Source organism: Tachypleus tridentatus, chromosome 1 (assembly GCF_004210375.1).
Source record: "Tachypleus tridentatus isolate NWPU-2018 chromosome 1, ASM421037v1, whole genome shotgun sequence".
Taxonomy (NCBI): domain Eukaryota; kingdom Metazoa; phylum Arthropoda; class Merostomata; order Xiphosura; family Limulidae; genus Tachypleus; species Tachypleus tridentatus.
The window spans coordinates 38304-46531 of record NC_134825.1 but is presented as its reverse complement, the minus strand read 5'-3'; the positions used below and the strand labels follow the sequence as shown (position 1 = coordinate 46531).

At 33.3% G+C, this 8228-nt stretch overlaps 1 long non-coding RNA gene across 2 annotated transcripts; it reads right to left on the bottom strand.

Moving 5' to 3' along the window:
* Positions 1–1061: 1061 nt before the first annotated feature.
* Positions 1062–7217, bottom strand: LOC143226224 (uncharacterized). Of its 2 annotated transcripts, XR_013014473.1 has the most exons (4): positions 7051–7217; positions 5298–5498; positions 3036–3302; positions 1062–1141 (listed from the first exon to the last, which is right to left on the bottom strand). It is a non-coding gene; the product is annotated as an uncharacterized LOC143226224 (long non-coding RNA). The 2 variants fall into 2 exon arrangements; XR_013014426.1 differs by lacking the exon at positions 7051–7217 and having other exon boundaries at positions 5298–5984.
* Between the last annotated feature and the right edge of the window lie 1011 nt (positions 7218–8228).

Here is an 8228-nt window from a genome sequence, read left to right as displayed (position 1 = left end):
TCATCCCACAGACTTCACAAGTGAACGGTTTTTCTCCTGTGTGTTTCCTACTATGTACTTTAAAGTGACTCGACCATGTAAACCTCATCCCACAGACTTCACAAGTGAACGGTTTTTCTCCTGTGTGTTTCCTACTATGTACTATTAAGGAGCTACTCGACTGTGTAAACCTCATCCCACAGACTTCACAATTGAACGGTTTTTCTCCTGTGTGTTTCCTACTATGTACTTTAAGGCTACTCGACTGTGTAAACCTCATCCCACAGACTTCACAAGTGAACGGTTTTTCTCCTGTGTGTTTCCTACTATGTACTATTAAGGCTACTCGACTGTGTAAACCTCATCCCACAGACTTCACAAGTGAATGGTTTTTCTCCTGTGTGTTTCCTACTATGTCTATTAAGGTGACTCGACTGTGTAAACCTCATCCCACAGACTTCACAAAGTGAACGGTTTTTCTCCTGTGTTTCCTACTATGTACTTTGCTACTCGACTGTGTAAACCTCATCCCACAGACTTCACAAGTGAACGTTTTTCTCCTGTATGTTTCTACTATGTCTATATAGAATCGACCAAAACCTCATCCCACAAACTTCACAAGTGAACGGTTTTTCTCCTGTGTGTTTCCTACTATGTACTTAAGGCTACTCGACTGTGTGAAACCTCATCCCACAGACTTCACAAAGTAAACGGTTTTTCCTGTGTGTTTCCTACTATGTACCCTTTAAGGCTACTGACTGTGTAAACCCTCATCCCACAGACTTCACAAGTGAACGGTTTTCTCCTCCTGTGTGTTTCATACTATGTACTTTAAGGTGACTTCGACCATGTAAACCTCATCCCACAGACTTCACAAGTGAACGGTTTTTCTCTATGTGTGTTTCCTACTATGTACTTTAAGGCTACTCAACCATGTAAACCTCATCCCACAGACTTCACACTTGTGTGGCCGCCTCTAGTGTGTGTTAACATGTGAGAAGAAAGATAAGATGTATAATCACAGGAGTAACAGCACTGTGAACACTGTTTGTATTTTTTATCTTTACCAACTTGGTCTCCGTTTCTGTTTTTCATGTTTAGCCACAGCTTCGTTTCGATGTAAGACATATTCCACAGAGGCCACAGACACACGTCTCAGAACCTGGCCAAGGAGATTAAAGAAATGAAGATGACATGTGTTAGCAGTATCGACTGGTCAAATTTCTTACAGTGCTTGTCTGTGATCTTAATAAGAGGACAAATAAACTATATTTAGAATTTATATTATAATAAATAAAAACTACCAGTATATAACAGTATATCATGGGTTAAAACAAACTATAACTTTGAGATATTAAAAAAGAGCTATTAAACCATCTTAGGGTGTGTGTATATTACTACAGACAAGACACCGTACAACACTTCTGATGTAAAGAACAAGTCATGTGTTTGTATATTACTACAAACAACACTTCTGATGTAAAGAACAAGTCAAGTGTTTGTATATTAATACAGACAACACTTCTGATGTAAAGAACAAGTCACGTGTTTGTATATTAATACAGACAACACTTCTGGTGTAAAAAACAAGTCACGTGTTTGTATATTACTACAGACAACACTTCTGACGTAAAGAACAAGTCACGTGTTTGTATATTACTATAGACAACACTTCTGACGTAAAGAACAAGTCAAGTGTTTGTATATTACTACAGACAACACGTCTGACGTAAAGAACAAGTCACGTGTTTGTATATTACTACAGACAACACTTCTGACGTAAAGAACAAGTCACGTGTTTGTATATTACTACAGACAACACTTCTGACGTAAAGAACAAGTCACGTGTTTGTATATTAATACAGACAACACTTCTCGTGTAAAGAACAAGTCACGTGTTTGTATATTAATACAGACAACACTTCTGGTGTAAAGAACAAGTCACGTGTTTGTATATTAATACAGACAACACTTCTGCTGTAAAGAACAAGTCACGTGTTTGTATATTACTACAAGACAACACTTCTGATGTAAAGAACAAGTGCATGGTTTGTATATTAATACAGACAACACTTCTGATGTAAAGAACAAGTCACGTGTTTGTATATTAATACAGACAACACTTCTGATGTAAAGAACAAGTCACGTGTTTGTATATTACTACAAACACTTCTGATGTAAAGAAAAAGTCACGTTTGTATGTTACTACAGACAACACTTCTGACGTAAAGAACAAGTCACGTGTTTGTATATTAATACAGACAACACTTCTGATGTAAGAGAACAAGTCACGTGTTTGTATATTACTACAAACACTTCTGATGTAAGAAGAAAGTCTGCGTTTGTATGTTACTACAGACACACCATACAACACTTCTGATGTAAAAAAAGTCATGTGTTTGTATATTACGACAGACAAGACATCGTACAACACTTCTGATGTAAAGAACAAGTCATGTGTTTGTATATTACTACAGACAAGTTGATTGTACCCACTTCTGATGTAAAGAACAAGTCCAGCGTGTTTGTATATTACTACAAACAACACTTCCAACAACAAATTGAAAGTCAATGCGTGTTTATATATTACCACAAACCGTAGAACACTTTTGATGTAAAGAAAAAGTCACGTTTGTATATTACTACAGACACACCGTACAACACTTCTGATGTAAAGAACAAGTCAAGTGTTTGTATATTACTACAGATAACACCATAAAATACATCTGATGTAAAGAACAAACCACGTGTTTGTATATTATTACTGAACAACAACACTTCTGGTGTAAAGAACTCATATGTTTGTATATTACTATATGGAAAACACTTCTGAACTAAAGAACAGGTTTCGTGTTTGTATATTACTGTAGACAAGACACCGCACAACACTTCTGATGCAAAGAACATGTCATGTGTTTCTATATTACAACTGACAACACTATAGAACACTTCTGATGTAAATAACAAGGTCACGTGTTTGTATATTATTGCTGCTGACAATATACATTCTTTGTACCTATACAATATTTTAAGGGTTAAGGTTATTGAACACGTACAGTCCTTATCCATAACACGTTTATGAGTATAATTCTTGTCTCCTCTTGTTATTCCAAGTTCTTTAGCATATGCATCTCCATACCACACTAACAGCTCAGAACCTGGTGGAACTGGCTTATATGTTCTGTAAAATATTTGTCCATGGTACTGGAAAGCTACTAGGTTTTGCTGCTCTTCATTACAGGCACAGTTGACGATCGAAGCCAGTTGGACATCGATTTATCTCTAGCGTTCACAAAGTGGTTTGGTCGACCATTTTTATAGATCTTAAAGATGGCAGAAAATAACAAAAATGCATAATTAAAAGGATATAAAATTAGTTGTATATTTTTAAAGTGTAGTTATTTTGAAAGTTTTCAACACTATGTTCTTATTTTCTTTTCATTTCCAAACGTACACTCTCAAAGTGACATTAAACAAACTCCAGTTATTTAAAATATGAATTTTGCTTAGAGTAGTCTGATAAATGCATAATGTTTTGGGATAACATGAATCATATTGGTCCATGTTGGCTGTACCATCTTCTAAACTAAATTAAAAGAATTAAAGTCAGCTCTTTTCATACATATACTTATCAAGCTTTCTCTTAAACTCATTTCAATTTACTGACTCTACAACACCTGAAGGCAAACCATTCCAAAACTAAACACCACTGTTAGAAAAAAATAAAACTGTCTTAGCTGAAGATGACTCTAATCTACTAAAATTTATAGTTGCGTCTCCTAGTTCCACTTTATGATTGATAAATGAGGAAAATATAATGTACCAACACTATCAATTCCCTTTACAATCTTAAACACCTCAATCAGATGCCCCAACTCTTCTTTGCAAGATTAAACAGTTTGAGAGATTTCAGCCTATCCTCATATGACAACCCCTCCATCCCAGATACTATTCTCTGAACCCTTTCTAAAATTTAATGTATTCTCTAAGGTAAAAAGTCCAAGACTGAACACAATGCTTCAAATGTGATCTAAACAGTAGCATATAAAATAAAATTATAACCTAAGAAGGTCGAAACTTGTTCTGTACTTTAATTAAAGTACTAATACCCACACCAGCTGTCTTGAGAATACATTTTAACTTCTAGTAGGTTTTCGTCATCATGAAACATTATAACCGCTTAATCTTGTATTTAATGTTTCTGTAGATACAACTTAAAATCTTATTTGCTCTACAACCTAACAACAGCACACTGTTTGGATGGCTTAAGAGACTGGAACACCAGTACATCAAGATCATTTTCTTTCATGACACTCTAAAGGTTATTCTCATCCAAATTATACTTATAATTCAAATTATGATAACCCACTACAATATCTCACATTTATCATAATTAAAATGAATCTGACGTTTATCTGACCAACTCACTAAATTATATAAATCATTCTGTAAATTGGTAGCATCATTGTCACAGCCACCAACACCATAGAACTTGAATCAGCAAATATAAGTAGTTCATTTAGTATTTCTTCATCTGTGTCATTGATGTAAATAAAAAGGATTAAATGTCTTTAGACTGAGTCATGAGATACACCACTTGTGATATCAATGCACATTCACTGAACTCTGTACGTAACAACCCGCTCCTTTCTTCTATCTAATTTGCTAACTTATCACCCACACATAGAGGGATACTGTTTTTACAAGTCTTTTATGTTGCACCCTATCAAATGCTTTTTGAAAATCCAGATACACAAAATCCATACCCTTATCTCAGTAATCTTTTCAAAGAAGGTCAAAAGGCAAGATTTCCCCTCAGTGAAACCATTTTGACTATCCAATAAAATTATAAACTTCTTTTAAGTGACTTTACAAAGCATCTTTTATTAGATATTCCAAAAGCTTTCCCACAAGTTGTGAAAGTCACTGTTAGCTTATGCATCCCTTGTATGTAAATGATTAAACTCCTTCTGAAATCCCACTGCCATTTCTTAGTATACACTTCTCTTTATATACAATCTTACTTTTACATAATAAGTCTTCGGTTATAACAGCAATAGTTCTTTCTCTAGCTCATATTAACCCTAATTTTAGTAGTACTTACATGGTAGCAATAAAACAACATATGTTTATAGTTTGTATAAAAAATGTAAGACAGTTGATTCATATACATGAATTCAAATATGCAGATAATTAAAAAATACATTATTTTATAAAACAATTCCCAAGAACGTATTTAAATATCAAAATTACATTTTAGAGTAAACTATATTGACTCTGAATGTTATGTAACAATTACGTACGAATCATTCACGTACTTGCCAAGCGTAACCACTCTGATGAGCCTCTATAGAGTCGTATGTGATGACACCTTCATATGGACCGAATCTGACACCTTTAGGAAAAGCAACCTTTGCCCAAACACCTGCTCCAGCATTCTTTATACCAGACGTTCCAATAGACAGGTTATTTGGGATACTGTGGTCAGCTCTCAAGGGATCAGACCCATCAGCTGGTATCTTAGTTATGAGAACAAATATCTTTAGTCAAACCAAAGATAAATAAATATTTCTAAGATCTGTTTGGCAGATTAGTTGATACTTTTAAAACAGTGTCCGTGACAATTTATATACAACTTCTAAAAAACATAACATTTCAATACATATTTGAAAACAGAGGAAATATCACATAGGTCACATTTAAGAATATATCTTTTGATAAGTATATACCCTGTACACCTAGGTCCCAACCAGACTAGGAGTGGGACAGTGGTAAGTCTTTGGATTTATGACTAAAATTAGGGGTTTTATTACCCTTGGTGAGCACAGCAGATAGCCCCATATGGCTTTGCTATAAAACACATTGAGGTTAATTCAATATATACTAATTATTACTGACGTGTACAATAACTATAGCTAAAGTACTTGACTCATTAGCTTTCTTTAAATCTGGTATGTAACTGATAATGTTACTGTACTGAATTCAAACATGTGTTTATAGTAAGATGTGATTTAATGATCACTATTATCGCTATTAGTAGCCTATAGCGTCATCTATTCTATATGGTAGCTGGTATGATCGTTATAAAAATAGCAAGTGTACACATTACCATGACTGACAAAAACTGAGTAATGTTATAATAGGCTAGCAGAAACCCGCAAGACATTTGTAGTCAGATTGTTGTCTTTAATGCAACAGAAGTTCTTTAAATGAAGGATTTCTAAAAATAATGCAAAATAATTCTAATGGTAGACACCACTATTTTATCATATTCTATTTCTGCTGTTGGTATGCCTTATTAGCATGCGGAGTAAGAAATTTATCCACAAAAACAATGCAAGCACCTATCTGCACCAGAGCTGGAAAGCTCAACAAACAAGTCACTACAACTGTTCTTTGAATGAAAGAATAACAAAAAAGTTGAAGAACAACCTATATATTTTATGGTGAGAAGAAACAATAGAACAATATACACATTGTATTGTGAGAAGAAACAACAGAACAATCTATACATTTTATTGTGATAAGAAACAATACAACAATCTCTACATTTTATTTTGATAAGAAACATTACAACAATCTCTACATATTATGGTGATAAGAAACAATAGAACAATCTCTACATTTTATGATGAGAGGAAACAATAGAACAATCTCTACATTTTATGATGAGAGGAAACAATAGAACAATCTCTACATTTTATGATGAGAGGAAACAATAGAACAATCTATATATCTTATGGTGAGAAGTTGTTACTTATGTACATTTATATTAGAAAGATAAAACATTGTTTACAAAACGCATCCCTTTATGTAAGGTAAGTTAAAAATCTTATAACACTAAAATTAGGTGCTCGACCCTCTAGTTGACTCAGTAAAAGGGTATCCGTATGTGTAGTTTTGTACTAAAACTAAAAACCCATTCATGACTCACAACGTTACTGTAAAATATAAAGGATGTGAAGACCTCTATAGATGAATAACTGTCACTACTGAAAGGTAAAATCCTTTTAACAAAAAGCATAATATAAATGGAGTTACATGAAACAGAATATGTTGACAAATACTTACTTTCTATCTGTTAATATTCCTATAAATATGATTCATACGTTACTGATGTAACACGATACTTCAGTAGATAAAATAAATACATCCATTTATATATATCCAATCGTTAAAGCTGTCCACTACCTTTTATCTTCTATCACCAACAGCGGTCCGTGAATAGGACAGTCCCCTTCAGATTCATTCTCACAGTCGTCACAAACTTAGAAAAGAACTATAACAATTAGATGATAAATGGATATTTTCTTTGACAAATCATTTATCAATCAATACATTGTTATAAAACATTTGTTTGTTTGGAAAGTTGTTCCAATGTATATCTAAAAAAACAGGCAATCTAACTTTGAAGATCTGTGAATATAATATTATGAAACAAATTTCATTATAATGAAAAAGGAAGGAGTAATTTGAACATTTAAAATTATTTAATACACACCAAAAACTACCACTTATTTCGAAAGTGTTCAGTAATATTAATTCTTCTGCCGTAGTAAAAAAAACATTAATCATTAGTTTACAAGTAGCTGCATTCTTCGTTAGTTTTAAACCCTTTTAAAGTTTATTCGAAAGTGACATTATAACACACTTGGTTTCTACTAAATTGATTGATTTTATGAAACACCTACAAATGAAATGGTCATCGTCTGGAATTTCTGCTTCTCTGTAGTCTTTCTTACTCACAGACCTTCGAGGATACCTGGCTTTTGCACTTCATCCCCTAAACGTTAAGTTATACTGGAAATATTTACTGTTCAAATCCATGAAATATTAGAAAACATTAGACAAAGAGAGAAAGGTGTTAGAAAGTAGGTAAAATATGGTTAAGTGCTAATAAACGTAGCATTTGTTTTACACAGGATCTAGACTACGAATATAGGTACACGACCATTGACGGTATCATGTGACCCTAACTTCCTATTAATTATACTTTCAATGACTTTCATAATAATTTAACAACACTGGCTGTCTATATTCAGAACGTATCTCTAGCAAATAAAACACTATATTTGTACACAGCACTAGTTCTTTCTAAAACAGTTAAGGAACTTAAGTTCTGTAACAGACCCACAACTAAACAAGAAAAACCTACCAGTAGAAATATGTAACATTTAAAGTTTAGTTTTACCCATGTTTAATGTACAACTGACTAATATTTATCCTTATGTTTAGATTATTTATAACTT